This window comes from Orbicella franksi, chromosome 11, assembly GCF_964199315.1.
Source record: "Orbicella franksi chromosome 11, jaOrbFran1.1, whole genome shotgun sequence".
NCBI classification, from domain to species: domain Eukaryota; kingdom Metazoa; phylum Cnidaria; class Anthozoa; order Scleractinia; family Merulinidae; genus Orbicella; species Orbicella franksi.
The window spans coordinates 15,845,411-15,869,033 of record NC_138155.1 but is presented as its reverse complement, the minus strand read 5'-3'; the positions used below and the strand labels follow the sequence as shown (position 1 = coordinate 15,869,033).

Sequence of the window (23,623 nt, the reverse complement as noted above, 5' to 3'; positions counted from 1 at the left end):
TCAAACAAGAAAATCTTCTAATATGCTGTCAACTTGCTGGAAAAATAATTCCAAAAAAAAAAAGACAACATTTTGAAAACAGAGGGATCAATGATGTGGAGGCGTATGGAAATCTTCTCTGAAGAGTCCAGTCCCAAAATGGGTCCAAAAGTCTACAACACGGCGTATTCCCAGGTGGTCACCCAGCCAGGTACTGACGCCGCCCAACAGGACTTGACTTCGGTGATCGGACGAGAACCGGTACGTTCCCTGTGGTGTGGTCGTAGACGAAAGAAACAACTCAAACCTTGCCCAATTGCTTGGACTCTCTTTTAAGTCTCTTAGAAGGAAGGCCTTTAATTGCTGTTGTGATGAATTTCCAATTACGTCTCGGCTACTTAACCCAGAGATTCCAAAGCCAGCTAAGACTTCAAATCACAAAAGGGCGATTCTCCAATGGTCAGTCATCAAAGCCACATTCAAGAGATTGCCTCCAGTGTGCTGCTCAGTGTTGCAGTGCTGTAATCAAACAAGAAAATCTTCTAATATGCTGTCAACTTGCTGGAAAAATAATTCCAAAAAAAAAAAGACAACATTTTGAAAACAGAGGGATCAATGATGTGGAGGCGTATGGAAATCTTCTCTGAAGAGTCCAGTCCCAAAATGAGTCCAAAAGTCTACAACACGGCGTATTCCCAGGTGGTCACCCAGCCAGGTACTGACGCCGCCCAACAGGACTTGACTTCGGTGATCGGACGAGAACCGGTACGTTCCCTGTGGTGTGGTCGTAGACGAAAGAAACAACTCAAACCTTGCCCAATTGCTTGGACTCTCTTTTAAGTCTCTTAGAAGGAAGGCCTTTAATTGCTGTTGTGATGAATTTCCAATTACGTCTCGGCTACTTAACCCAGAGATTCCAAAGCCAGCTAAGACTTCAAATCACAAAAGGGCGATTCTCCAATGGTCAGTCATCAAAGCCACATTCAAGAGATTGCCTCCAGTGTGCTGCTCAGTGTTGCAGTGCTGTAATCAAACAAGAAAATCTTCTAATATGCTGTCAACTTGCTGGAAAAATAATTCCAAAAAAAAAAAGACAACATTTTGAAAACAGAGGGATCAATGATGTGGAGGCGTATGGAAATCTTCTCTGAAGAGTCCAGTCCCAAAATGGCTCCAAAAGTCTACAACACGGCGTATTCCCAGGTGGTCACCCAGCCAGGTACTGACGCCGCCCAACAGGACTTGACTTCGGTGATCGGACGAGAACCGGTACGTTCCCTGTGGTGTGGTCGTAGACGAAAGAAACAACTCAAACCTTGCCCAATTGCTTGGACTCTCTTTTAAGTCTCTTAGAAGGAAGGCCTTTAATTGCTGTTGTGATGAATTTCCAATTACGTCTCGGCTACTTAACCCAGAGATTCCAAAGCCAGCTAAGACTTCAAATCACAAAAGGGCGATTCTCCAATGGTCAGTCATCAAAGCCACATTCAAGAGATTGCCTCCAGTGTGCTGCTCAGTGTTGCAGTGCTGTAATCAAACAAGAAAATCTTCTAATATGCTGTCAACTTGCTGGAAAAATAATTCCAAAAAAAAAAAGACAACATTTTGAAAACAGAGGGATCAATGATGTGGAGGCGTATGGAAATCTTCTCTGAAGAGTCCAGTCCCAAAATGGGTCCAAAAGTCTACAACACGGCGTATTCCCAGGTGGTCACCCAGCCAGGTACTGACGCCGCCCAACAGGACTTGACTTCGGTGATCGGACGAGAACCGGTACGTTCCCTGTGGTGTGGTCGTAGACGAAAGAAACAACTCAAACCTTGCCCAATTGCTTGGACTCTCTTTTAAGTCTCTTAGAAGGAAGGCCTTTAATTGCTGTTGTGATGAATTTCCAATTACGTCTCGGCTACTTAACCCAGAGATTCCAAAGCCAGCTAAGACTTCAAATCACAAAAGGGCGATTCTCCAATGGTCAGTCATCAAAGCCACATTCAAGAGATTGCCTCCAGTGTGCTGCTCAGTGTTGCAGTGCTGTAATCAAACAAGAAAATCTTCTAATATGCTGTCAACTTGCTGGAAAAATAATTCCAAAAAAAAAAAGACAACATTTTGAAAACAGAGGGATCAATGATGTGGAGGCGTATGGAAATCTTCTCTGAAGAGTCCAGTCCCAAAATGGGTCCAAAAGTCTACAACACGGCGTATTCCCAGGTGGTCACCCAGCCAGGTACTGACGCCGCCCAACAGGACTTGACTTCGGTGATCGGACGAGAACCGGTACGTTCCCTGTGGTGTGGTCGTAGACGAAAGAAACAACTCAAACCTTGCCCAATTGCTTGGACTCTCTTTTAAGTCTCTTAGAAGGAAGGCCTTTAATTGCTGTTGTGATGAATTTCCAATTACGTCTCGGCTACTTAACCCAGAGATTCCAAAGCCAGCTAAGACTTCAAATCACAAAAGGGCGATTCTCCAATGGTCAGTCATCAAAGCCACATTCAAGAGATTGCCTCCAGTGTGCTGCTCAGTGTTGCAGTGCTGTAATCAAACAAGAAAATCTTCTAATATGCTGTCAACTTGCTGGAAAAATAATTCCAAAAAAAAAAGACAACATTTTGAAAACAGAGGGATCAATGATGTGGAGGCGTATGGAAATCTTCTCTGAAGAGTCCAGTCCCAAAATGGGTCCAAAAGTCTACAACACGGCGTATTCCCAGGTGGTCACCCAGCCAGGTACTGACGCCGCCCAACAGGACTTGACTTCGGTGATCGGACGAGAACCGGTACGTTCCCTGTGGTGTGGTCGTAGACGAAAGAAACAACTCAAACCTTGCCCAATTGCTTGGACTCTCTTTTAAGTCTCTTAGAAGGAAGGCCTTTAATTGCTGTTGTGATGAATTTCCAATTACGTCTCGGCTACTTAACCCAGAGATTCCAAAGCCAGCTAAGACTTCAAATCACAAAAGGGCGATTCTCCAATGGTCAGTCATCAAAGCCACATTCAAGAGATTGCCTCCAGTGTGCTGCTCAGTGTTGCAGTGCTGTAATCAAACAAGAAAATCTTCTAATATGCTGTCAACTTGCTGGAAAAATAATTCCAAAAAAAAAAAAGACAACATTTTGAAAACAGAGGGATCAATGATGTGGAGGCGTATGGAAATCTTCTCTGAAGAGTCCAGTCCCAAAATGGGTCCAAAAGTCTACAACACGGCGTATTCCCAGGTGGTCACCCAGCCAGGTACTGACGCCGCCCAACAGGACTTGACTTCGGTGATCGGACGAGAACCGGTACGTTCCCTGTGGTGTGGTCGTAGACGAAAGAAACAACTCAAACCTTGCCCAATTGCTTGGACTCTCTTTTAAGTCTCTTAGAAGGAAGGCCTTTAATTGCTGTTGTGATGAATTTCCAATTACGTCTCGGCTACTTAACCCAGAGATTCCAAAGCCAGCTAAGACTTCAAATCACAAAAGGGCGATTCTCCAATGGTCAGTCATCAAAGCCACATTCAAGAGATTGCCTCCAGTGTGCTGCTCAGTGTTGCAGTGCTGTAATCAAACAAGAAAATCTTCTAATATGCTGTCAACTTGCTGGAAAAATAATTCCAAAAAAAAAAAGACAACATTTTGAAAACAGAGGGATCAATGATGTGGAGGCGTATGGAAATCTTCTCTGAAGAGTCCAGTCCCAAAATGGGTCCAAAAGTCTACAACACGGCGTATTCCCAGGTGGTCACCCAGCCAGGTACTGACGCCGCCCAACAGGACTTGACTTCGGTGATCGGACGAGAACCGGTACGTTCCCTGTGGTGTGGTCGTAGACGAAAGAAACAACTCAAACCTTGCCCAATTGCTTGGACTCTCTTTTAAGTCTCTTAGAAGGAAGGCCTTTAATTGCTGTTGTGATGAATTTCCAATTACGTCTCGGCTACTTAACCCAGAGATTCCAAAGCCAGCTAAGACTTCAAATCACAAAAGGGCGATTCTCCAATGGTCAGTCATCAAAGCCACATTCAAGAGATTGCCTCCAGTGTGCTGCTCAGTGTTGCAGTGCTGTAATCAAACAAGAAAATCTTCTAATATGCTGTCAACTTGCTGGAAAAATAATTCCAAAAAAAAAAAGACAACATTTTGAAAACAGAGGGATCAATGATGTGGAGGCGTATGGAAATCTTCTCTGAAGAGTCCAGTCCCAAAATGGGTCCAAAAGTCTACAACACGGCGTATTCCCAGGTGGTCACCCAGCCAGGTACTGACGCCGCCCAACAGGACTTGACTTCGGTGATCGGACGAGAACCGGTACGTTCCCTGTGGTGTGGTCGTAGACGAAAGAAACAACTCAAACCTTGCCCAATTGCTTGGACTCTCTTTTAAGTCTCTTAGAAGGAAGGCCTTTAATTGCTGTTGTGATGAATTTCCAATTACGTCTCGGCTACTTAACCCAGAGATTCCAAAGCCAGCTAAGACTTCAAATCACAAAAGGGCGATTCTCCAATGGTCAGTCATCAAAGCCACATTCAAGAGATTGCCTCCAGTGTGCTGCTCAGTGTTGCAGTGCTGTAATCAAACAAGAAAATCTTCTAATATGCTGTCAACTTGCTGGAAAAATAATTCCAAAAAAAAAAAGACAACATTTTGAAAACAGAGGGATCAATGATGTGGAGGCGTATGGAAATCTTCTCTGAAGAGTCCAGTCCCAAAATGGGTCCAAAAGTCTACAACACGGCGTATTCCCAGGTGGTCACCCAGCCAGGTACTGACGCCGCCCAACAGGACTTGACTTCGGTGATCGGACGAGAACCGGTACGTTCCCTGTGGTGTGGTCGTAGACGAAAGAAACAACTCAAACCTTGCCCAATTGCTTGGACTCTCTTTTAAGTCTCTTAGAAGGAAGGCCTTTAATTGCTGTTGTGATGAATTTCCAATTACGTCTCGGCTACTTAACCCAGAGATTCCAAAGCCAGCTAAGACTTCAAATCACAAAAGGGCGATTCTCCAATGGTCAGTCATCAAAGCCACATTCAAGAGATTGCCTCCAGTGTGCTGCTCAGTGTTGCAGTGCTGTAATCAAACAAGAAAATCTTCTAATATGCTGTCAACTTGCTGGAAAAATAATTCCAAAAAAAAAAAGACAACATTTTGAAAACAGAGGGATCAATGATGTGGAGGCGTATGGAAATCTTCTCTGAAGAGTCCAGTCCCAAAATGGGTCCAAAAGTCTACAACACGGCGTATTCCCAGGTGGTCACCCAGCCAGGTACTGACGCCGCCCAACAGGACTTGACTTCGGTGATCGGACGAGAACCGGTACGTTCCCTGTGGTGTGGTCGTAGACGAAAGAAACAACTCAAACCTTGCCCAATTGCTTGGACTCTCTTTTAAGTCTCTTAGAAGGAAGGCCTTTAATTGCTGTTGTGATGAATTTCCAATTACGTCTCGGCTACTTAACCCAGAGATTCCAAAGCCAGCTAAGACTTCAAATCACAAAAGGGCGATTCTCCAATGGTCAGTCATCAAAGCCACATTCAAGAGATTGCCTCCAGTGTGCTGCTCAGTGTTGCAGTGCTGTAATCAAACAAGAAAATCTTCTAATATGCTGTCAACTTGCTGGAAAAATAATTCCAAAAAAAAAAAGACAACATTTTGAAAACAGAGGGATCAATGATGTGGAGGCGTATGGAAATCTTCTCTGAAGAGTCCAGTCCCAAAATGGGTCCAAAAGTCTACAACACGGCGTATTCCCAGGTGGTCACCCAGCCAGGTACTGACGCCGCCCAACAGGACTTGACTTCGGTGATCGGACGAGAACCGGTACGTTCCCTGTGGTGTGGTCGTAGACGAAAGAAACAACTCAAACCTTGCCCAATTGCTTGGACTCTCTTTTAAGTCTCTTAGAAGGAAGGCCTTTAATTGCTGTTGTGATGAATTTCCAATTACGTCTCGGCTACTTAACCCAGAGATTCCAAAGCCAGCTAAGACTTCAAATCACAAAAGGGCGATTCTCCAATGGTCAGTCATCAAAGCCACATTCAAGAGATTGCCTCCAGTGTGCTGCTCAGTGTTGCAGTGCTGTAATCAAACAAGAAAATCTTCTAATATGCTGTCAACTTGCTGGAAAAATAATTCCAAAAAAAAAAAGACAACATTTTGAAAACAGAGGGATCAATGATGTGGAGGCGTATGGAAATCTTCTCTGAAGAGTCCAGTCCCAAAATGGGTCCAAAAGTCTACAACACGGCGTATTCCCAGGTGGTCACCCAGCCAGGTACTGACGCCGCCCAACAGGACTTGACTTCGGTGATCGGACGAGAACCGGTACGTTCCCTGTGGTGTGGTCGTAGACGAAAGAAACAACTCAAACCTTGCCCAATTGCTTGGACTCTCTTTTAAGTCTCTTAGAAGGAAGGCCTTTAATTGCTGTTGTGATGAATTTCCAATTACGTCTCGGCTACTTAACCCAGAGATTCCAAAGCCAGCTAAGACTTCAAATCACAAAAGGGCGATTCTCCAATGGTCAGTCATCAAAGCCACATTCAAGAGATTGCCTCCAGTGTGCTGCTCAGTGTTGCAGTGCTGTAATCAAACAAGAAAATCTTCTAATATGCTGTCAACTTGCTGGAAAAATAATTCCAAAAAAAAAAAGACAACATTTTGAAAACAGAGGGATCAATGATGTGGAGGCGTATGGAAATCTTCTCTGAAGAGTCCAGTCCCAAAATGGGTCCAAAAGTCTACAACACGGCGTATTCCCAGGTGGTCACCCAGCCAGGTACTGACGCCGCCCAACAGGACTTGACTTCGGTGATCGGACGAGAACCGGTACGTTCCCTGTGGTGTGGTCGTAGACGAAAGAAACAACTCAAACCTTGCCCAATTGCTTGGACTCTCTTTTAAGTCTCTTAGAAGGAAGGCCTTTAATTGCTGTTGTGATGAATTTCCAATTACGTCTCGGCTACTTAACCCAGAGATTCCAAAGCCAGCTAAGACTTCAAATCACAAAAGGGCGATTCTCCAATGGTCAGTCATCAAAGCCACATTCAAGAGATTGCCTCCAGTGTGCTGCTCAGTGTTGCAGTGCTGTAATCAAACAAGAAAATCTTCTAATATGCTGTCAACTTGCTGGAAAAATAATTCCAAAAAAAAAAAGACAACATTTTGAAAACAGAGGGATCAATGATGTGGAGGCGTATGGAAATCTTCTCTGAAGAGTCCAGTCCCAAAATGGGTCCAAAAGTCTACAACACGGCGTATTCCCAGGTGGTCACCCAGCCAGGTACTGACGCCGCCCAACAGGACTTGACTTCGGTGATCGGACGAGAACCGGTACGTTCCCTGTGGTGTGGTCGTAGACGAAAGAAACAACTCAAACCTTGCCCAATTGCTTGGACTCTCTTTTAAGTCTCTTAGAAGGAAGGCCTTTAATTGCTGTTGTGATGAATTTCCAATTACGTCTCGGCTACTTAACCCAGAGATTCCAAAGCCAGCTAAGACTTCAAATCACAAAAGGGCGATTCTCCAATGGTCAGTCATCAAAGCCACATTCAAGAGATTGCCTCCAGTGTGCTGCTCAGTGTTGCAGTGCTGTAATCAAACAAGAAAATCTTCTAATATGCTGTCAACTTGCTGGAAAAATAATTCCAAAAAAAAAAAGACAACATTTTGAAAACAGAGGGATCAATGATGTGGAGGCGTATGGAAATCTTCTCTGAAGAGTCCAGTCCCAAAATGGGTCCAAAAGTCTACAACACGGCGTATTCCCAGGTGGTCACCCAGCCAGGTACTGACGCCGCCCAACAGGACTTGACTTCGGTGATCGGACGAGAACCGGTACGTTCCCTGTGGTGTGGTCGTAGACGAAAGAAACAACTCAAACCTTGCCCAATTGCTTGGACTCTCTTTTAAGTCTCTTAGAAGGAAGGCCTTTAATTGCTGTTGTGATGAATTTCCAATTACGTCTCGGCTACTTAACCCAGAGATTCCAAAGCCAGCTAAGACTTCAAATCACAAAAGGGCGATTCTCCAATGGTCAGTCATCAAAGCCACATTCAAGAGATTGCCTCCAGTGTGCTGCTCAGTGTTGCAGTGCTGTAATCAAACAAGAAAATCTTCTAATATGCTGTCAACTTGCTGGAAAAATAATTCCAAAAAAAAAAAGACAACATTTTGAAAACAGAGGGATCAATGATGTGGAGGCGTATGGAAATCTTCTCTGAAGAGTCCAGTCCCAAAATGGGTCCAAAAGTCTACAACACGGCGTATTCCCAGGTGGTCACCCAGCCAGGTACTGACGCCGCCCAACAGGACTTGACTTCGGTGATCGGACGAGAACCGGTACGTTCCCTGTGGTGTGGTCGTAGACGAAAGAAACAACTCAAACCTTGCCCAATTGCTTGGACTCTCTTTTAAGTCTCTTAGAAGGAAGGCCTTTAATTGCTGTTGTGATGAATTTCCAATTACGTCTCGGCTACTTAACCCAGAGATTCCAAAGCCAGCTAAGACTTCAAATCACAAAAGGGCGATTCTCCAATGGTCAGTCATCAAAGCCACATTCAAGAGATTGCCTCCAGTGTGCTGCTCAGTGTTGCAGTGCTGTAATCAAACAAGAAAATCTTCTAATATGCTGTCAACTTGCTGGAAAAATAATTCCAAAAAAAAAAAGACAACATTTTGAAAACAGAGGGATCAATGATGTGGAGGCGTATGGAAATCTTCTCTGAAGAGTCCAGTCCCAAAATGGGTCCAAAAGTCTACAACACGGCGTATTCCCAGGTGGTCACCCAGCCAGGTACTGACGCCGCCCAACAGGACTTGACTTCGGTGATCGGACGAGAACCGGTACGTTCCCTGTGGTGTGGTCGTAGACGAAAGAAACAACTCAAACCTTGCCCAATTGCTTGGACTCTCTTTTAAGTCTCTTAGAAGGAAGGCCTTTAATTGCTGTTGTGATGAATTTCCAATTACGTCTCGGCTACTTAACCCAGAGATTCCAAAGCCAGCTAAGACTTCAAATCACAAAAGGGCGATTCTCCAATGGTCAGTCATCAAAGCCACATTCAAGAGATTGCCTCCAGTGTGCTGCTCAGTGTTGCAGTGCTGTAATCAAACAAGAAAATCTTCTAATATGCTGTCAACTTGCTGGAAAAATAATTCCAAAAAAAAAAAGACAACATTTTGAAAACAGAGGGATCAATGATGTGGAGGCGTATGGAAATCTTCTCTGAAGAGTCCAGTCCCAAAATGGGTCCAAAAGTCTACAACACGGCGTATTCCCAGGTGGTCACCCAGCCAGGTACTGACGCCGCCCAACAGGACTTGACTTCGGTGATCGGACGAGAACCGGTACGTTCCCTGTGGTGTGGTCGTAGACGAAAGAAACAACTCAAACCTTGCCCAATTGCTTGGACTCTCTTTTAAGTCTCTTAGAAGGAAGGCCTTTAATTGCTGTTGTGATGAATTTCCAATTACGTCTCGGCTACTTAACCCAGAGATTCCAAAGCCAGCTAAGACTTCAAATCACAAAAGGGCGATTCTCCAATGGTCAGTCATCAAAGCCACATTCAAGAGATTGCCTCCAGTGTGCTGCTCAGTGTTGCAGTGCTGTAATCAAACAAGAAAATCTTCTAATATGCTGTCAACTTGCTGGAAAAATAATTCCAAAAAAAAAAAGACAACATTTTGAAAACAGAGGGATCAATGATGTGGAGGCGTATGGAAATCTTCTCTGAAGAGTCCAGTCCCAAAATGGGTCCAAAAGTCTACAACACGGCGTATTCCCAGGTGGTCACCCAGCCAGGTACTGACGCCGCCCAACAGGACTTGACTTCGGTGATCGGACGAGAACCGGTACGTTCCCTGTGGTGTGGTCGTAGACGAAAGAAACAACTCAAACCTTGCCCAATTGCTTGGACTCTCTTTTAAGTCTCTTAGAAGGAAGGCCTTTAATTGCTGTTGTGATGAATTTCCAATTACGTCTCGGCTACTTAACCCAGAGATTCCAAAGCCAGCTAAGACTTCAAATCACAAAAGGGCGATTCTCCAATGGTCAGTCATCAAAGCCACATTCAAGAGATTGCCTCCAGTGTGCTGCTCAGTGTTGCAGTGCTGTAATCAAACAAGAAAATCTTCTAATATGCTGTCAACTTGCTGGAAAAATAATTCCAAAAAAAAAAAGACAACATTTTGAAAACAGAGGGATCAATGATGTGGAGGCGTATGGAAATCTTCTCTGAAGAGTCCAGTCCCAAAATGGGTCCAAAAGTCTACAACACGGCGTATTCCCAGGTGGTCACCCAGCCAGGTACTGACGCCGCCCAACAGGACTTGACTTCGGTGATCGGACGAGAACCGGTACGTTCCCTGTGGTGTGGTCGTAGACGAAAGAAACAACTCAAACCTTGCCCAATTGCTTGGACTCTCTTTTAAGTCTCTTAGAAGGAAGGCCTTTAATTGCTGTTGTGATGAATTTCCAATTACGTCTCGGCTACTTAACCCAGAGATTCCAAAGCCAGCTAAGACTTCAAATCACAAAAGGGCGATTCTCCAATGGTCAGTCATCAAAGCCACATTCAAGAGATTGCCTCCAGTGTGCTGCTCAGTGTTGCAGTGCTGTAATCAAACAAGAAAATCTTCTAATATGCTGTCAACTTGCTGGAAAAATAATTCCAAAAAAAAAAAGACAACATTTTGAAAACAGAGGGATCAATGATGTGGAGGCGTATGGAAATCTTCTCTGAAGAGTCCAGTCCCAAAATGGGTCCAAAAGTCTACAACACGGCGTATTCCCAGGTGGTCACCCAGCCAGGTACTGACGCCGCCCAACAGGACTTGACTTCGGTGATCGGACGAGAACCGGTACGTTCCCTGTGGTGTGGTCGTAGACGAAAGAAACAACTCAAACCTTGCCCAATTGCTTGGACTCTCTTTTAAGTCTCTTAGAAGGAAGGCCTTTAATTGCTGTTGTGATGAATTTCCAATTACGTCTCGGCTACTTAACCCAGAGATTCCAAAGCCAGCTAAGACTTCAAATCACAAAAGGGCGATTCTCCAATGGTCAGTCATCAAAGCCACATTCAAGAGATTGCCTCCAGTGTGCTGCTCAGTGTTGCAGTGCTGTAATCAAACAAGAAAATCTTCTAATATGCTGTCAACTTGCTGGAAAAATAATTCCAAAAAAAAAAAGACAACATTTTGAAAACAGAGGGATCAATGATGTGGAGGCGTATGGAAATCTTCTCTGAAGAGTCCAGTCCCAAAATGGGTCCAAAAGTCTACAACACGGCTTATTCCCAGGTGGTCACCCAGCCAGGTACTGACGCCGCCCAACAGGACTTGACTTCGGTGATCGGACGAGAACCGGTACGTTCCCTGTGGTGTGGTCGTAGACGAAAGAAACAACTCAAACCTTGCCCAATTGCTTGGACTCTCTTTTAAGTCTCTTAGAAGGAAGGCCTTTAATTGCTGTTGTGATGAATTTCCAATTACGTCTCGGCTACTTAACCCAGAGATTCCAAAGCCAGCTAAGACTTCAAATCACAAAAGGGCGATTCTCCAATGGTCAGTCATCAAAGCCACATTCAAGAGATTGCCTCCAGTGTGCTGCTCAGTGTTGCAGTGCTGTAATCAAACAAGAAAATCTTCTAATATGCTGTCAACTTGCTGGAAAAATAATTCCAAAAAAAAAAAGACAACATTTTGAAAACAGAGGGATCAATGATGTGGAGGCGTATGGAAATCTTCTCTGAAGAGTCCAGTCCCAAAATGGGTCCAAAAGTCTACAACACGGCGTATTCCCAGGTGGTCACCCAGCCAGGTACTGACGCCGCCCAACAGGACTTGACTTCGGTGATCGGACGAGAACCGGTACGTTCCCTGTGGTGTGGTCGTAGACGAAAGAAACAACTCAAACCTTGCCCAATTGCTTGGACTCTCTTTTAAGTCTCTTAGAAGGAAGGCCTTTAATTGCTGTTGTGATGAATTTCCAATTACGTCTCGGCTACTTAACCCAGAGATTCCAAAGCCAGCTAAGACTTCAAATCACAAAAGGGCGATTCTCCAATGGTCAGTCATCAAAGCCACATTCAAGAGATTGCCTCCAGTGTGCTGCTCAGTGTTGCAGTGCTGTAATCAAACAAGAAAATCTTCTAATATGCTGTCAACTTGCTGGAAAAATAATTCCAAAAAAAAAAAGACAACATTTTGAAAACAGAGGGATCAATGATGTGGAGGCGTATGGAAATCTTCTCTGAAGAGTCCAGTCCCAAAATGGGTCCAAAAGTCTACAACACGGCGTATTCCCAGGTGGTCACCCAGCCAGGTACTGACGCCGCCCAACAGGACTTGACTTCGGTGATCGGACGAGAACCGGTACGTTCCCTGTGGTGTGGTCGTAGACGAAAGAAACAACTCAAACCTTGCCCAATTGCTTGGACTCTCTTTTAAGTCTCTTAGAAGGAAGGCCTTTAATTGCTGTTGTGATGAATTTCCAATTACGTCTCGGCTACTTAACCCAGAGATTCCAAAGCCAGCTAAGACTTCAAATCACAAAAGGGCGATTCTCCAATGGTCAGTCATCAAAGCCACATTCAAGAGATTGCCTCCAGTGTGCTGCTCAGTGTTGCAGTGCTGTAATCAAACAAGAAAATCTTCTAATATGCTGTCAACTTGCTGGAAAAATAATTCCAAAAAAAAAAAGACAACATTTTGAAAACAGAGGGATCAATGATGTGGAGGCGTATGGAAATCTTCTCTGAAGAGTCCAGTCCCAAAATGGGTCCAAAAGTCTACAACACGGCGTATTCCCAGGTGGTCACCCAGCCAGGTACTGACGCCGCCCAACAGGACTTGACTTCGGTGATCGGACGAGAACCGGTACGTTCCCTGTGGTGTGGTCGTAGACGAAAGAAACAACTCAAACCTTGCCCAATTGCTTGGACTCTCTTTTAAGTCTCTTAGAAGGAAGGCCTTTAATTGCTGTTGTGATGAATTTCCAATTACGTCTCGGCTACTTAACCCAGAGATTCCAAAGCCAGCTAAGACTTCAAATCACAAAAGGGCGATTCTCCAATGGTCAGTCATCAAAGCCACATTCAAGAGATTGCCTCCAGTGTGCTGCTCAGTGTTGCAGTGCTGTAATCAAACAAGAAAATCTTCTAATATGCTGTCAACTTGCTGGAAAAATAATTCCAAAAAAAAAAAGACAACATTTTGAAAACAGAGGGATCAATGATGTGGAGGCGTATGGAAATCTTCTCTGAAGAGTCCAGTCCCAAAATGGGTCCAAAAGTCTACAACACGGCGTATTCCCAGGTGGTCACCCAGCCAGGTACTGACGCCGCCCAACAGGACTTGACTTCGGTGATCGGACGAGAACCGGTACGTTCCCTGTGGTGTGGTCGTAGACGAAAGAAACAACTCAAACCTTGCCCAATTGCTTGGACTCTCTTTTAAGTCTCTTAGAAGGAAGGCCTTTAATTGCTGTTGTGATGAATTTCCAATTACGTCTCGGCTACTTAACCCAGAGATTCCAAAGCCAGCTAAGACTTCAAATCACAAAAGGGCGATTCTCCAATGGTCAGTCATCAAAGCCACATTCAAGAGATTGCCTCCAGTGTGCTGCTCAGTGTTGCAGTGCTGTAATCAAACAAGAAAATCTTCTAATATGCTGTCAACTTGCTGGAAAAATAATTCCAAAAAAAAAAAGACAACATTTTGAAAACAGAGGGATCAATGATGTGGAGGCGTATGGAAATCTTCTCTGAAGAGTCCAGTCCCAAAATGGGTCCAAAAGTCTACAACACGGCGTATTCCCAGGTGGTCACCCAGCCAGGTACTGACGCCGCCCAACAGGACTTGACTTCGGTGATCGGACGAGAACCGGTACGTTCCCTGTGGTGTGGTCGTAGACGAAAGAAACAACTCAAACCTTGCCCAATTGCTTGGACTCTCTTTTAAGTCTCTTAGAAGGAAGGCCTTTAATTGCTGTTGTGATGAATTTCCAATTACGTCTCGGCTACTTAACCCAGAGATTCCAAAGCCAGCTAAGACTTCAAATCACAAAAGGGCGATTCTCCAATGGTCAGTCATCAAAGCCACATTCAAGAGATTGCCTCCAGTGTGCTGCTCAGTGTTGCAGTGCTGTAATCAAACAAGAAAATCTTCTAATATGCTGTCAACTTGCTGGAAAAATAATTCCAAAAAAAAAAAGACAACATTTTGAAAACAGAGGGATCAATGATGTGGAGGCGTATGGAAATCTTCTCTGAAGAGTCCAGTCCCAAAATGGGTCCAAAAGTCTACAACACGGCGTATTCCCAGGTGGTCACCCAGCCAGGTACTGACGCCGCCCAACAGGACTTGACTTCGGTGATCGGACGAGAACCGGTACGTTCCCTGTGGTGTGGTCGTAGACGAAAGAAACAACTCAAACCTTGCCCAATTGCTTGGACTCTCTTTTAAGTCTCTTAGAAGGAAGGCCTTTAATTGCTGTTGTGATGAATTTCCAATTACGTCTCGGCTACTTAACCCAGAGATTCCAAAGCCAGCTAAGACTTCAAATCACAAAAGGGCGATTCTCCAATGGTCAGTCATCAAAGCCACATTCAAGAGATTGCCTCCAGTGTGCTGCTCAGTGTTGCAGTGCTGTAATCAAACAAGAAAATCTTCTAATATGCTGTCAACTTGCTGGAAAAATAATTCCAAAAAAAAAAAGACAACATTTTGAAAACAGAGGGATCAATGATGTGGAGGCGTATGGAAATCTTCTCTGAAGAGTCCAGTCCCAAAATGGGTCCAAAAGTCTACAACACGGCGTATTCCCAGGTGGTCACCCAGCCAGGTACTGACGCCGCCCAACAGGACTTGACTTCGGTGATCGGACGAGAACCGGTACGTTCCCTGTGGTGTGGTCGTAGACGAAAGAAACAACTCAAACCTTGCCCAATTGCTTGGACTCTCTTTTAAGTCTCTTAGAAGGAAGGCCTTTAATTGCTGTTGTGATGAATTTCCAATTACGTCTCGGCTACTTAACCCAGAGATTCCAAAGCCAGCTAAGACTTCAAATCACAAAAGGGCGATTCTCCAATGGTCAGTCATCAAAGCCACATTCAAGAGATTGCCTCCAGTGTGCTGCTCAGTGTTGCAGTGCTGTAATCAAACAAGAAAATCTTCTAATATGCTGTCAACTTGCTGGAAAAATAATTCCAAAAAAAAAAAGACAACATTTTGAAAACAGAGGGATCAATGATGTGGAGGCGTATGGAAATCTTCTCTGAAGAGTCCAGTCCCAAAATGGGTCCAAAAGTCTACAACACGGCGTATTCCCAGGTGGTCACCCAGCCAGGTACTGACGCCGCCCAACAGGACTTGACTTCGGTGATCGGACGAGAACCGGTACGTTCCCTGTGGTGTGGTCGTAGACGAAAGAAACAACTCAAACCTTGCCCAATTGCTTGGACTCTCTTTTAAGTCTCTTAGAAGGAAGGCCTTTAATTGCTGTTGTGATGAATTTCCAATTACGTCTCGGCTACTTAACCCAGAGATTCCAAAGCCAGCTAAGACTTCAAATCACAAAAGGGCGATTCTCCAATGGTCAGTCATCAAAGCCACATTCAAGAGATTGCCTCCAGTGTGCTGCTCAGTGTTGCAGTGCTGTAATCAAACAAGAAAATCTTCTAATATGCTGTCAACTTGCTGGAAAAATAATTCCAAAAAAAAAAAGACAACATTTTGAAAACAGAGGGATCAATGATGTGGAGGCGTATGGAAATCTTCTCTGAAGAGTCCAGTCCCAAAATGGGTCCAAAAGTCTACAACACGGCGTATTCCCAGGTGGTCACCCAGCCAGGTACTGACGCCGCCCAACAGAACTTGACTTCGGTGATCGGACGAGAACCGGTACGTTCCCTGTGGTGTGGTCGTAGACGAAAGAAACAACTCAAACCTTGCCCAATTGCTTGGACTCTCTTTTAAGTCTCTTAGAAGGAAGGCCTTTAATTGCTGTTGTGATGAATTTCCAATTACGTCTCGGCTACTTAACCCAGAGATTCCAAAGCCAGCTAAGACTTCAAATCACAAAAGGGCGATTCTCCAATGGTCAGTCATCAAAGCCACATTCAAGAGATTGCCTCCAGTGTGCTGCTCAGTGTTGCAGTGCTGTAATCAAACAAGAAAATCTTCTAATATGCTGTCAACTTGCTGGAAAAATAATTCCAAAAAAAAAAAGACAACATTTTGAAAACAGAGGGATCAATGATGTGGAGGCGTATGGAAATCTTCTCTGAAGAGTCCAGTCCCAAAATGGGTCCAAAAGTCTACAACACGGCGTATTCCCAGGTGGTCACCCAGCCAGGTACTGACGCCGCCCAACAGGACTTGACTTCGGTGATCGGACGAGAACCGGTACGTTCCCTGTGGTGTGGTCGTAGACGAAAGAAACAACTCAAACCTTGCCCAATTGCTTGGACTCTCTTTTAAGTCTCTTAGAAGGAAGGCCTTTAATTGCTGTTGTGATGAATTTCCAATTACGTCTCGGCTACTTAACCCAGAGATTCCAAAGCCAGCTAAGACTTCAAATCACAAAAGGGCGATTCTCCAATGGTCAGTCATCAAAGCCACATTCAAGAGATTGCCTCCAGTGTGCTGCTCAGTGTTGCAGTGCTGTAATCAAACAAGAAAATCTTCTAATATGCTGTCAACTTGCTGGAAAAATAATTCCAAAAAAAAAAAGACAACATTTTGAAAACAGAGGGATCAATGATGTGGAGGCGTATGGAAATCTTCTCTGAAGAGTCCAGTCCCAAAATGGGTCCAAAAGTCTACAACACGGCGTATTCCCAGGTGGTCACCCAGCCAGGTACTGACGCCGCCCAACAGGACTTGACTTCGGTGATCGGACGAGAACCGGTACGTTCCCTGTGGTGTGGTCGTAGACGAAAGAAACAACTCAAACCTTGCCCAATTGCTTGGACTCTCTTTTAAGTCTCTTAGAAGGAAGGCCTTTAATTGCTGTTGTGATGAATTTCCAATTACGTCTCGGCTACTTAACCCAGAGATTCCAAAGCCAGCTAAGACTTCAAATCACAAAAGGGCGATTCTCCAATGGTCAGTCATCAAAGCCACATTCAAGAGATTGCCTCCAGTGTGCTGCTCAGTGTTGCAGTGCTGTAATCAAACAAGAAAATCTTCTAATATGCTGTCAACTTGCTGGAAAAATAATTCCAAAAAAAAAAAGACAACATTTTGAAAACAGAGGGATCAATGATGTGGAGGCGTATGGAAATCTTCTCTGAAGAGTCCAGTCCCAAAATGGGTCCAAAAGTCTACAACACGGCGTATTCCCAGGTGGTCACCCAGCCAGGTACTGACGCCGCCCAACAGGACTTGACTTCGGTGATCGGACGAGAACCGGTACGTTCCCTGTGGTGTGGTCGTAGACGAAAGAAACAACTCAAACCTTGCCCAATTGCTTGGACTCTCTTTTAAGTCTCTTAGAAGGAAGGCCTTTAATTGCTGTTGTGATGAATTTCCAATTACGTCTCGGCTACTTAACCCAGAGATTCCAAAGCCAGCTAAGACTTCAAATCACAAAAGGGCGATTCTCCAATGGTCAGTCATCAAAGCCACATTCAAGAGATTGCCTCCAGTGTGCTGCTCAGTGTTGCAGTGCTGTAATCAAACAAGAAAATCTTCTAATATGCTGTCAACTTGCTGGAAAAATAATTCCAAAAAAAAAAAGACAACATTTTGAAAACAGAGGGATCAATGATGTGGAGGCGTATGGAAATCTTCTCTGAAGAGTCCAGTCCCAAAATGGGTCCAAAAGTCTTCAACACGGCGTATTCCCAGGTGGTCACCCAGCCAGGTACTGACGCCGCCCAACAGGACTTGACTTCGGTGATCGGACGAGAACCGGTACGTTCCCTGTGGTGTGGTCGTAGACGAAAGAAACAACTCAAACCTTGCCCAATTGCTTGGACTCTCTTTTAAGTCTCTTAGAAGGAAGGCCTTTAATTGCTGTTGTGATGAATTTCCAATTACGTCTCGGCTACTTAACCCAGAGATTCCAAAGCCAGCTAAGACTTCAAATCACAAAAGGGCGATTCTCCAATGGTCAGTCATCAAAGCCACATTCAAGAGATTGCCTCCAGTGTGCTGCTCAGTGTTGCAGTGCTGTAATCAAACAAGAAAATCTTCTAATATGCTGTCAACTTGCTGGAAAAATAATTCCAAAAAAAAAAAGACAACATTTTGAAAACAGAGGGATCAATGATGTGGAGGCGTATGGAAATCTTCTCTGAAGAGTCCAGTCCCAAAATGGGTCCAAAAGTCTACAACACGGCGTATTCCCAGGTGGTCACCCAGCCAGGTACTGACGCCGCCCAACAGGACTTGACTTCGGTGATCGGACGAGAACCGGTACGTTCCCTGTGGTGTGGTCGTAGACGAAAGAAACAACTCAAACCTTGCCCAATTGCTTGGACTCTCTTTTAAGTCTCTTAGAAGGAAGGCCTTTAATTGCTGTTGTGATGAATTTCCAATTACGTCTCGGCTACTTAACCCAGAGATTCCAAAGCCAGCTAAGACTTCAAATCACAAAAGGGCGATTCTCCAATGGTCAGTCATCAAAGCCACATTCAAGAGATTGCCTCCAGTGTGCTGCTCAGTGTTGCAGTGCTGTAATCAAACAAGAAAATCTTCTAATATGCTGTCAACTTGCTGGAAAAATAATTCCAAAAAAAAAAAGACAACATTTTGAAAACAGAGGGATCAATGATGTGGAGGCGTATGGAAATCTTCTCTGAAGAGTCCAGTCCCAAAATGGGTCCAAAAGTCTACAACACGGCGTATTCCCAGGTGGTCACCCAGCCAGGTACTGACGCCGCCCAACAGGACTTGACTTCGGTGATCGGACGAGAACCGGTACGTTCCCTGTGGTGTGGTCGTAGACGAAAGAAACAACTCAAACCTTGCCCAATTGCTTGGACTCTCTTTTAAGTCTCTTAGAAGGAAGGCCTTTAATTGCTGTTGTGATGAATTTCCAATTACGTCTCGGCTACTTAACCCAGAGATTCCAAAGCCAGCTAAGACTTCAAATCACAAAAGGGCGATTCTCCAATGGTCAGTCATCAAAGCCACATTCAAGAGATTGCCTCCAGTGTGCTGCTCAGTGTTGCAGTGCTGTAATCAAACAAGAAAATCTTCTAATATGCTGTCAACTTGCTGGAAAAATAATTCCAAAAAAAAAAAGACAACATTTTGAAAACAGAGGGATCAATGATGTGGAGGCGTATGGAAATCTTCTCTGAAGAGTCCAGTCCCAAAATGGGTCCAAAAGTCTACAACACGGCGTATTCCCAGGTGGTCACCCAGCCAGGTACTGACGCCGCCCAACAGGACTTGACTTCGGTGATCGGACGAGAACCGGTACGTTCCCTGTGGTGTGGTCGTAGACGAAAGAAACAACTCAAACCTTGCCCAATTGCTTGGACTCTCTTTTAAGTCTCTTAGAAGGAAGGCCTTTAATTGCTGTTGTGATGAATTTCCAATTACGTCTCGGCTACTTAACCCAGAGATTCCAAAGCCAGCTAAGACTTCAAATCACAAAAGGGCGATTCTCCAATGGTCAGTCATCAAAGCCACATTCAAGAGATTGCCTCCAGTGTGCTGCTCAGTGTTGCAGTGCTGTAATCAAACAAGAAAATCTTCTAATATGCTGTCAACTTGCTGGAAAAATAATTCCAAAAAAAAAAAGACAACATTTTGAAAACAGAGGGATCAATGATGTGGAGGCGTATGGAAATCTTCTCTGAAGAGTCCAGTCCCAAAATGGGTCCAAAAGTCTACAACACGGCGTATTCCCAGGTGGTCACCCAGCCAGGTACTGACGCCGCCCAACAGGACTTGACTTCGGTGATCGGACGAGAACCGGTACGTTCCCTGTGGTGTGGTCGTAGACGAAAGAAACAACTCAAACCTTGCCCAATTGCTTGGACTCTCTTTTAAGTCTCTTAGAAGGAAGGCCTTTAATTGCTGTTGTGATGAATTTCCAATTACGTCTCGGCTACTTAACCCAGAGATTCCAAAGCCAGCTAAGACTTCAAATCACAAAAGGGCGATTCTCCAATGGTCAGTCATCAAAGCCACATTCAAGAGATTGCCTCCAGTGTGCTGCTCAGTGTTGCAGTGCTGTAATCAAACAAGAAAATCTTCTAATATGCTGTCAACTTGCTGGAAAAATAATTCCAAAAAAAAAAAGACAACATTTTGAAAACAGAGGGATCAATGATGTGGAGGCGTATGGAAATCTTCTCTGAAGAGTCCAGTCCCAAAATGGGTCCAAAAGTCTACAACACGGCGTATTCCCAGGTGGTCACCCAGCCAGGTACTGACGCCGCCCAACAGGACTTGACTTCGGTGATCGGACGAGAACCGGTACGTTCCCTGTGGTGTGGTCGTAGACGAAAGAAACAACTCAAACCTTGCCCAATTGCTTGGACTCTCTTTTAAGTCTCTTAGAAGGAAGGCCTTTAATTGCTGTTGTGATGAATTTCCAATTACGTCTCGGCTACTTAACCCAGAGATTCCAAAGCCAGCTAAGACTTCAAATCACAAAAGGGCGATTCTCCAATGGTCAGTCATCAAAGCCACATTCAAGAGATTGCCTCCAGTGTGCTGCTCAGTGTTGCAGTGCTGTAATCAAACAAGAAAATCTTCTAATATGCTGTCAACTTGCTGGAAAAATAATTCCAAAAAAAAAAAGACAACATTTTGAAAACAGAGGGATCAATGATGTGGAGGCGTATGGAAATCTTCTCTGAAGAGTCCAGTCCCAAAATGGGTCCAAAAGTCTACAACACGGCGTATTCCCAGGTGGTCACCCAGCCAGGTACTGACGCCGCCCAACAGGACTTGACTTCGGTGATCGGACGAGAACCGGTACGTTCCCTGTGGTGTGGTCGTAGACGAAAGAAACAACTCAAACCTTGCCCAATTGCTTGGACTCTCTTTTAAGTCTCTTAGAAGGAAGGCCTTTAATTGCTGTTGTGATGAATTTCCAATTACGTCTCGGCTACTTAACCCAGAGATTCCAAAGCCAGCTAAGACTTCAAATCACAAAAGGGCGATTCTCCAATGGTCAGTCATCAAAGCCACATTCAAGAGATTGCCTCCAGTGTGCTGCTCAGTGTTGCAGTGCTGTAATCAAACAAGAAAATCTTCTAATATGCTGTCAACTTGCTGGAAAAATAATTCCAAAAAAAAAAGACAACATTTTGAAAACAGAGGGATCAATGATGTGGAGGCGTATGGAAATCTTCTCTGAAGAGTCCAGTCCCAAAATGGGTCCAAAAGTCTACAACACGGCGTATTCCCAGGTGGTCACCCAGCCAGGTACTGACGCCGCCCAACAGGACTTGACTTCGGTGATCGGACGAGAACCGGTACGTTCCCTGTGGTGTGGTCGTAGACGAAAGAAACAACTCAAACCTTGCCCAATTGCTTGGACTCTCTTTTAAGTCTCTTAGAAGGAAGGCCTTTAATTGCTGTTGTGATGAATTTCCAATTACGTCTCGGCTACTTAACCCAGAGATTCCAAAGCCAGCTAAGACTTCAAATCACAAAAGGGCGATTCTCCAATGGTCAGTCATCAAAGCCACATTCAAGAGATTGCCTCCAGTGTGCTGCTCAGTGTTGCAGTGCTGTAATCAAACAAGAAAATCTTCTAATATGCTGTCAACTTGCTGGAAAAATAATTCCAAAAAAAAAAAGACAACATTTTGAAAACAGAGGGATCAATGATGTGGAGGCGTATGGAAATCTTCTCTGAAGAGTCCAGTCCCAAAATGGGTCCAAAAGTCTACAACACGGCGTATTCCCAGGTGGTCACCCAGCCAGGTACTGACGCCGCCCAACAGGACTTGACTTCGGTGATCGGACGAGAACCGGTACGTTCCCTGTGGTGTGGTCGTAGACGAAAGAAACAACTCAAACCTTGCCCAATTGCTTGGACTCTCTTTTAAGTCTCTTAGAAGGAAGGCCTTTAATTGCTGTTGTGATGAATTTCCAATTACGTCTCGGCTACTTAACCCAGAGATTCCAAAGCCAGCTAAGACTTCAAATCACAAAAGGGCGATTCTCCAATGGTCAGTCATCAAAGCCACATTCAAGAGATTGCCTCCAGTGTGCTGCTCAGTGTTGCAGTGCTGTAATCAAACAAGAAAATCTTCTAATATGCTGTCAACTTGCTGGAAAAATAATTCCAAAAAAAAAAAGACAACATTTTGAAAACAGAGGGATCAATGATGTGGAGGCGTATGGAAATCTTCTCTGAAGAGTCCAGTCCCAAAATGGGTCCAAAAGTCTACAACACGGCGTATTCCCAGGTGGTCACCCAGCCAGGTACTGACGCCGCCCAACAGGACTTGACTTCGGTGATCGGACGAGAACCGGTACGTTCCCTGTGGTGTGGTCGTAGACGAAAGAAACAACTCAAACCTTGCCCAATTGCTTGGACTCTCTTTTAAGTCTCTTAGAAGGAAGGCCTTTAATTGCTGTTGTGATGAATTTCCAATTACGTCTCGGCTACTTAACCCAGAGATTCCAAAGCCAGCTAAGACTTCAAATCACAAAAGGGCGATTCTCCAATGGTCAGTCATCAAAGCCACATTCAAGAGATTGCCTCCAGTGTGCTGCTCAGTGTTGCAGTGCTGTAATCAAACAAGAAAATCTTCTAATATGCTGTCAACTTGCTGGAAAAATAATTCCAAAAAAAAAAAGACAACATTTTGAAAACAGAGGGATCAATGATGTGGAGGCGTATGGAAATCTTCTCTGAAGAGTCCAGTCCCAAAATGGGTCCAAAAGTCTACAACACGGCGTATTCCCAGGTGGTCACCCAGCCAGGTACTGACGCCGCCCAACAGGACTTGACTTCGGTGATCGGACGAGAACCGGTACGTTCCCTGTGGTGTGGTCGTAGACGAAAGAAACAACTCAAACCTTGCCCAATTGCTTGGACTCTCTTTTAAGTCTCTTAGAAGGAAGGCCTTTAATTGCTGTTGTGATGAATTTCCAATTACGTCTCGGCTACTTAACCCAGAGATTCCAAAGCCAGCTAAGACTTCAAATCACAAAAGGGCGATTCTCCAATGGTCAGTCATCAAAGCCACATTCAAGAGATTGCCTCCAGTGTGCTGCTCAGTGTTGCAGTGCTGTAATCAAACAAGAAAATCTTCTAATATGCTGTCAACTTGCTGGAAAAATAATTCCAAAAAAAAAAAGACAACATTTTGAAAACAGAGGGATCAATGATGTGGAGGCGTATGGAAATCTTCTCTGAAGAGTCCAGTCCCAAAATGGGTCCAAAAGTCTACAACACGGCGTATTCCCAGGTGGTCACCCAGCCAGGTACTGACGCCGCCCAACAGGACTTGACTTCGGTGATCGGACGAGAACCGGTACGTTCCCTGTGGTGTGGTCGTAGACGAAAGAAACAACTCAAACCTTGCCCAATTGCTTGGACTCTCTTTTAAGTCTCTTAGAAGGAAGGCCTTTAATTGCTGTTGTGATGAATTTCCAATTACGTCTCGGCTACTTAACCCAGAGATTCCAAAGCCAGCTAAGACTTCAAATCACAAAAGGGCGATTCTCCAATGGT

At 44.6% G+C, this 23,623-nt stretch overlaps 47 non-coding genes across 47 annotated transcripts; all 47 read right to left on the bottom strand.

The window, feature by feature from the left end:
- Window positions 1-149: 149 nt before the first annotated feature.
- Window positions 150-268, bottom strand: LOC145460914 (5S ribosomal RNA). The gene has a single exon (XR_014040073.1). It is a non-coding gene; the product is annotated as a 5S ribosomal RNA (ribosomal RNA).
- A 385-nt stretch (window positions 269-653) lies between these two features.
- LOC145460913 (5S ribosomal RNA) lies at window positions 654-772 on the bottom strand. The gene has a single exon (XR_014040072.1). It is a non-coding gene; the product is annotated as a 5S ribosomal RNA (ribosomal RNA).
- A 385-nt stretch (window positions 773-1,157) lies between these two features.
- On the bottom strand, window positions 1,158-1,276 carry LOC145460912 (5S ribosomal RNA). The gene has a single exon (XR_014040071.1). It is a non-coding gene; the product is annotated as a 5S ribosomal RNA (ribosomal RNA).
- Window positions 1,277-1,661: 385 nt separating this feature from the next.
- Window positions 1,662-1,780, bottom strand: LOC145460911 (5S ribosomal RNA). The gene has a single exon (XR_014040070.1). It is a non-coding gene; the product is annotated as a 5S ribosomal RNA (ribosomal RNA).
- Window positions 1,781-2,165: 385 nt separating this feature from the next.
- LOC145460910 (5S ribosomal RNA) lies at window positions 2,166-2,284 on the bottom strand. Its single transcript, XR_014040069.1, has one exon. It is a non-coding gene; the product is annotated as a 5S ribosomal RNA (ribosomal RNA).
- Window positions 2,285-2,668: 384 nt separating this feature from the next.
- LOC145460908 (5S ribosomal RNA) lies at window positions 2,669-2,787 on the bottom strand. Its single transcript, XR_014040067.1, has one exon. It is a non-coding gene; the product is annotated as a 5S ribosomal RNA (ribosomal RNA).
- A 386-nt stretch (window positions 2,788-3,173) lies between these two features.
- Window positions 3,174-3,292, bottom strand: LOC145460907 (5S ribosomal RNA). Its single transcript, XR_014040066.1, has one exon. It is a non-coding gene; the product is annotated as a 5S ribosomal RNA (ribosomal RNA).
- Window positions 3,293-3,677: 385 nt separating this feature from the next.
- Window positions 3,678-3,796, bottom strand: LOC145460906 (5S ribosomal RNA). The gene has a single exon (XR_014040065.1). It is a non-coding gene; the product is annotated as a 5S ribosomal RNA (ribosomal RNA).
- A 385-nt stretch (window positions 3,797-4,181) lies between these two features.
- LOC145460905 (5S ribosomal RNA) lies at window positions 4,182-4,300 on the bottom strand. The gene has a single exon (XR_014040064.1). It is a non-coding gene; the product is annotated as a 5S ribosomal RNA (ribosomal RNA).
- Window positions 4,301-4,685: 385 nt separating this feature from the next.
- On the bottom strand, window positions 4,686-4,804 carry LOC145460904 (5S ribosomal RNA). The gene has a single exon (XR_014040063.1). It is a non-coding gene; the product is annotated as a 5S ribosomal RNA (ribosomal RNA).
- Window positions 4,805-5,189: 385 nt separating this feature from the next.
- On the bottom strand, window positions 5,190-5,308 carry LOC145460903 (5S ribosomal RNA). The gene has a single exon (XR_014040062.1). It is a non-coding gene; the product is annotated as a 5S ribosomal RNA (ribosomal RNA).
- Window positions 5,309-5,693: 385 nt separating this feature from the next.
- LOC145460902 (5S ribosomal RNA) lies at window positions 5,694-5,812 on the bottom strand. Its single transcript, XR_014040061.1, has one exon. It is a non-coding gene; the product is annotated as a 5S ribosomal RNA (ribosomal RNA).
- Window positions 5,813-6,197: 385 nt separating this feature from the next.
- LOC145460900 (5S ribosomal RNA) lies at window positions 6,198-6,316 on the bottom strand. The gene has a single exon (XR_014040060.1). It is a non-coding gene; the product is annotated as a 5S ribosomal RNA (ribosomal RNA).
- Window positions 6,317-6,701: 385 nt separating this feature from the next.
- Window positions 6,702-6,820, bottom strand: LOC145460899 (5S ribosomal RNA). Its single transcript, XR_014040059.1, has one exon. It is a non-coding gene; the product is annotated as a 5S ribosomal RNA (ribosomal RNA).
- Window positions 6,821-7,205: 385 nt separating this feature from the next.
- LOC145460898 (5S ribosomal RNA) lies at window positions 7,206-7,324 on the bottom strand. The gene has a single exon (XR_014040058.1). It is a non-coding gene; the product is annotated as a 5S ribosomal RNA (ribosomal RNA).
- Window positions 7,325-7,709: 385 nt separating this feature from the next.
- On the bottom strand, window positions 7,710-7,828 carry LOC145460896 (5S ribosomal RNA). The gene has a single exon (XR_014040056.1). It is a non-coding gene; the product is annotated as a 5S ribosomal RNA (ribosomal RNA).
- Window positions 7,829-8,213: 385 nt separating this feature from the next.
- Window positions 8,214-8,332, bottom strand: LOC145460895 (5S ribosomal RNA). Its single transcript, XR_014040055.1, has one exon. It is a non-coding gene; the product is annotated as a 5S ribosomal RNA (ribosomal RNA).
- Window positions 8,333-8,717: 385 nt separating this feature from the next.
- LOC145460894 (5S ribosomal RNA) lies at window positions 8,718-8,836 on the bottom strand. Its single transcript, XR_014040054.1, has one exon. It is a non-coding gene; the product is annotated as a 5S ribosomal RNA (ribosomal RNA).
- A 385-nt stretch (window positions 8,837-9,221) lies between these two features.
- On the bottom strand, window positions 9,222-9,340 carry LOC145460893 (5S ribosomal RNA). The gene has a single exon (XR_014040053.1). It is a non-coding gene; the product is annotated as a 5S ribosomal RNA (ribosomal RNA).
- Window positions 9,341-9,725: 385 nt separating this feature from the next.
- LOC145460892 (5S ribosomal RNA) lies at window positions 9,726-9,844 on the bottom strand. Its single transcript, XR_014040052.1, has one exon. It is a non-coding gene; the product is annotated as a 5S ribosomal RNA (ribosomal RNA).
- A 385-nt stretch (window positions 9,845-10,229) lies between these two features.
- On the bottom strand, window positions 10,230-10,348 carry LOC145460890 (5S ribosomal RNA). Its single transcript, XR_014040050.1, has one exon. It is a non-coding gene; the product is annotated as a 5S ribosomal RNA (ribosomal RNA).
- A 385-nt stretch (window positions 10,349-10,733) lies between these two features.
- Window positions 10,734-10,852, bottom strand: LOC145460889 (5S ribosomal RNA). Its single transcript, XR_014040049.1, has one exon. It is a non-coding gene; the product is annotated as a 5S ribosomal RNA (ribosomal RNA).
- A 385-nt stretch (window positions 10,853-11,237) lies between these two features.
- On the bottom strand, window positions 11,238-11,356 carry LOC145461588 (5S ribosomal RNA). Its single transcript, XR_014040717.1, has one exon. It is a non-coding gene; the product is annotated as a 5S ribosomal RNA (ribosomal RNA).
- Window positions 11,357-11,741: 385 nt separating this feature from the next.
- LOC145460888 (5S ribosomal RNA) lies at window positions 11,742-11,860 on the bottom strand. The gene has a single exon (XR_014040048.1). It is a non-coding gene; the product is annotated as a 5S ribosomal RNA (ribosomal RNA).
- A 385-nt stretch (window positions 11,861-12,245) lies between these two features.
- On the bottom strand, window positions 12,246-12,364 carry LOC145460887 (5S ribosomal RNA). Its single transcript, XR_014040047.1, has one exon. It is a non-coding gene; the product is annotated as a 5S ribosomal RNA (ribosomal RNA).
- A 385-nt stretch (window positions 12,365-12,749) lies between these two features.
- LOC145460886 (5S ribosomal RNA) lies at window positions 12,750-12,868 on the bottom strand. The gene has a single exon (XR_014040046.1). It is a non-coding gene; the product is annotated as a 5S ribosomal RNA (ribosomal RNA).
- A 385-nt stretch (window positions 12,869-13,253) lies between these two features.
- On the bottom strand, window positions 13,254-13,372 carry LOC145460883 (5S ribosomal RNA). Its single transcript, XR_014040044.1, has one exon. It is a non-coding gene; the product is annotated as a 5S ribosomal RNA (ribosomal RNA).
- Window positions 13,373-13,757: 385 nt separating this feature from the next.
- Window positions 13,758-13,876, bottom strand: LOC145460882 (5S ribosomal RNA). Its single transcript, XR_014040043.1, has one exon. It is a non-coding gene; the product is annotated as a 5S ribosomal RNA (ribosomal RNA).
- Window positions 13,877-14,261: 385 nt separating this feature from the next.
- LOC145460881 (5S ribosomal RNA) lies at window positions 14,262-14,380 on the bottom strand. Its single transcript, XR_014040042.1, has one exon. It is a non-coding gene; the product is annotated as a 5S ribosomal RNA (ribosomal RNA).
- Window positions 14,381-14,765: 385 nt separating this feature from the next.
- LOC145460880 (5S ribosomal RNA) lies at window positions 14,766-14,884 on the bottom strand. Its single transcript, XR_014040041.1, has one exon. It is a non-coding gene; the product is annotated as a 5S ribosomal RNA (ribosomal RNA).
- Window positions 14,885-15,269: 385 nt separating this feature from the next.
- LOC145460879 (5S ribosomal RNA) lies at window positions 15,270-15,388 on the bottom strand. Its single transcript, XR_014040040.1, has one exon. It is a non-coding gene; the product is annotated as a 5S ribosomal RNA (ribosomal RNA).
- A 385-nt stretch (window positions 15,389-15,773) lies between these two features.
- Window positions 15,774-15,892, bottom strand: LOC145461550 (5S ribosomal RNA). Its single transcript, XR_014040680.1, has one exon. It is a non-coding gene; the product is annotated as a 5S ribosomal RNA (ribosomal RNA).
- A 385-nt stretch (window positions 15,893-16,277) lies between these two features.
- Window positions 16,278-16,396, bottom strand: LOC145460878 (5S ribosomal RNA). The gene has a single exon (XR_014040039.1). It is a non-coding gene; the product is annotated as a 5S ribosomal RNA (ribosomal RNA).
- A 385-nt stretch (window positions 16,397-16,781) lies between these two features.
- On the bottom strand, window positions 16,782-16,900 carry LOC145460877 (5S ribosomal RNA). Its single transcript, XR_014040038.1, has one exon. It is a non-coding gene; the product is annotated as a 5S ribosomal RNA (ribosomal RNA).
- Window positions 16,901-17,285: 385 nt separating this feature from the next.
- Window positions 17,286-17,404, bottom strand: LOC145460876 (5S ribosomal RNA). The gene has a single exon (XR_014040037.1). It is a non-coding gene; the product is annotated as a 5S ribosomal RNA (ribosomal RNA).
- A 385-nt stretch (window positions 17,405-17,789) lies between these two features.
- On the bottom strand, window positions 17,790-17,908 carry LOC145461612 (5S ribosomal RNA). Its single transcript, XR_014040739.1, has one exon. It is a non-coding gene; the product is annotated as a 5S ribosomal RNA (ribosomal RNA).
- Window positions 17,909-18,293: 385 nt separating this feature from the next.
- On the bottom strand, window positions 18,294-18,412 carry LOC145460875 (5S ribosomal RNA). Its single transcript, XR_014040036.1, has one exon. It is a non-coding gene; the product is annotated as a 5S ribosomal RNA (ribosomal RNA).
- A 385-nt stretch (window positions 18,413-18,797) lies between these two features.
- LOC145460874 (5S ribosomal RNA) lies at window positions 18,798-18,916 on the bottom strand. The gene has a single exon (XR_014040035.1). It is a non-coding gene; the product is annotated as a 5S ribosomal RNA (ribosomal RNA).
- A 385-nt stretch (window positions 18,917-19,301) lies between these two features.
- LOC145460872 (5S ribosomal RNA) lies at window positions 19,302-19,420 on the bottom strand. The gene has a single exon (XR_014040033.1). It is a non-coding gene; the product is annotated as a 5S ribosomal RNA (ribosomal RNA).
- Window positions 19,421-19,805: 385 nt separating this feature from the next.
- On the bottom strand, window positions 19,806-19,924 carry LOC145460871 (5S ribosomal RNA). The gene has a single exon (XR_014040032.1). It is a non-coding gene; the product is annotated as a 5S ribosomal RNA (ribosomal RNA).
- Window positions 19,925-20,309: 385 nt separating this feature from the next.
- On the bottom strand, window positions 20,310-20,428 carry LOC145460870 (5S ribosomal RNA). Its single transcript, XR_014040031.1, has one exon. It is a non-coding gene; the product is annotated as a 5S ribosomal RNA (ribosomal RNA).
- Window positions 20,429-20,813: 385 nt separating this feature from the next.
- On the bottom strand, window positions 20,814-20,932 carry LOC145460869 (5S ribosomal RNA). Its single transcript, XR_014040030.1, has one exon. It is a non-coding gene; the product is annotated as a 5S ribosomal RNA (ribosomal RNA).
- Window positions 20,933-21,316: 384 nt separating this feature from the next.
- LOC145460868 (5S ribosomal RNA) lies at window positions 21,317-21,435 on the bottom strand. The gene has a single exon (XR_014040029.1). It is a non-coding gene; the product is annotated as a 5S ribosomal RNA (ribosomal RNA).
- Window positions 21,436-21,820: 385 nt separating this feature from the next.
- On the bottom strand, window positions 21,821-21,939 carry LOC145460867 (5S ribosomal RNA). The gene has a single exon (XR_014040028.1). It is a non-coding gene; the product is annotated as a 5S ribosomal RNA (ribosomal RNA).
- A 385-nt stretch (window positions 21,940-22,324) lies between these two features.
- LOC145460866 (5S ribosomal RNA) lies at window positions 22,325-22,443 on the bottom strand. The gene has a single exon (XR_014040027.1). It is a non-coding gene; the product is annotated as a 5S ribosomal RNA (ribosomal RNA).
- A 385-nt stretch (window positions 22,444-22,828) lies between these two features.
- Window positions 22,829-22,947, bottom strand: LOC145460865 (5S ribosomal RNA). Its single transcript, XR_014040026.1, has one exon. It is a non-coding gene; the product is annotated as a 5S ribosomal RNA (ribosomal RNA).
- A 385-nt stretch (window positions 22,948-23,332) lies between these two features.
- LOC145460864 (5S ribosomal RNA) lies at window positions 23,333-23,451 on the bottom strand. The gene has a single exon (XR_014040025.1). It is a non-coding gene; the product is annotated as a 5S ribosomal RNA (ribosomal RNA).
- Between the last annotated feature and the right edge of the window lie 172 nt (window positions 23,452-23,623).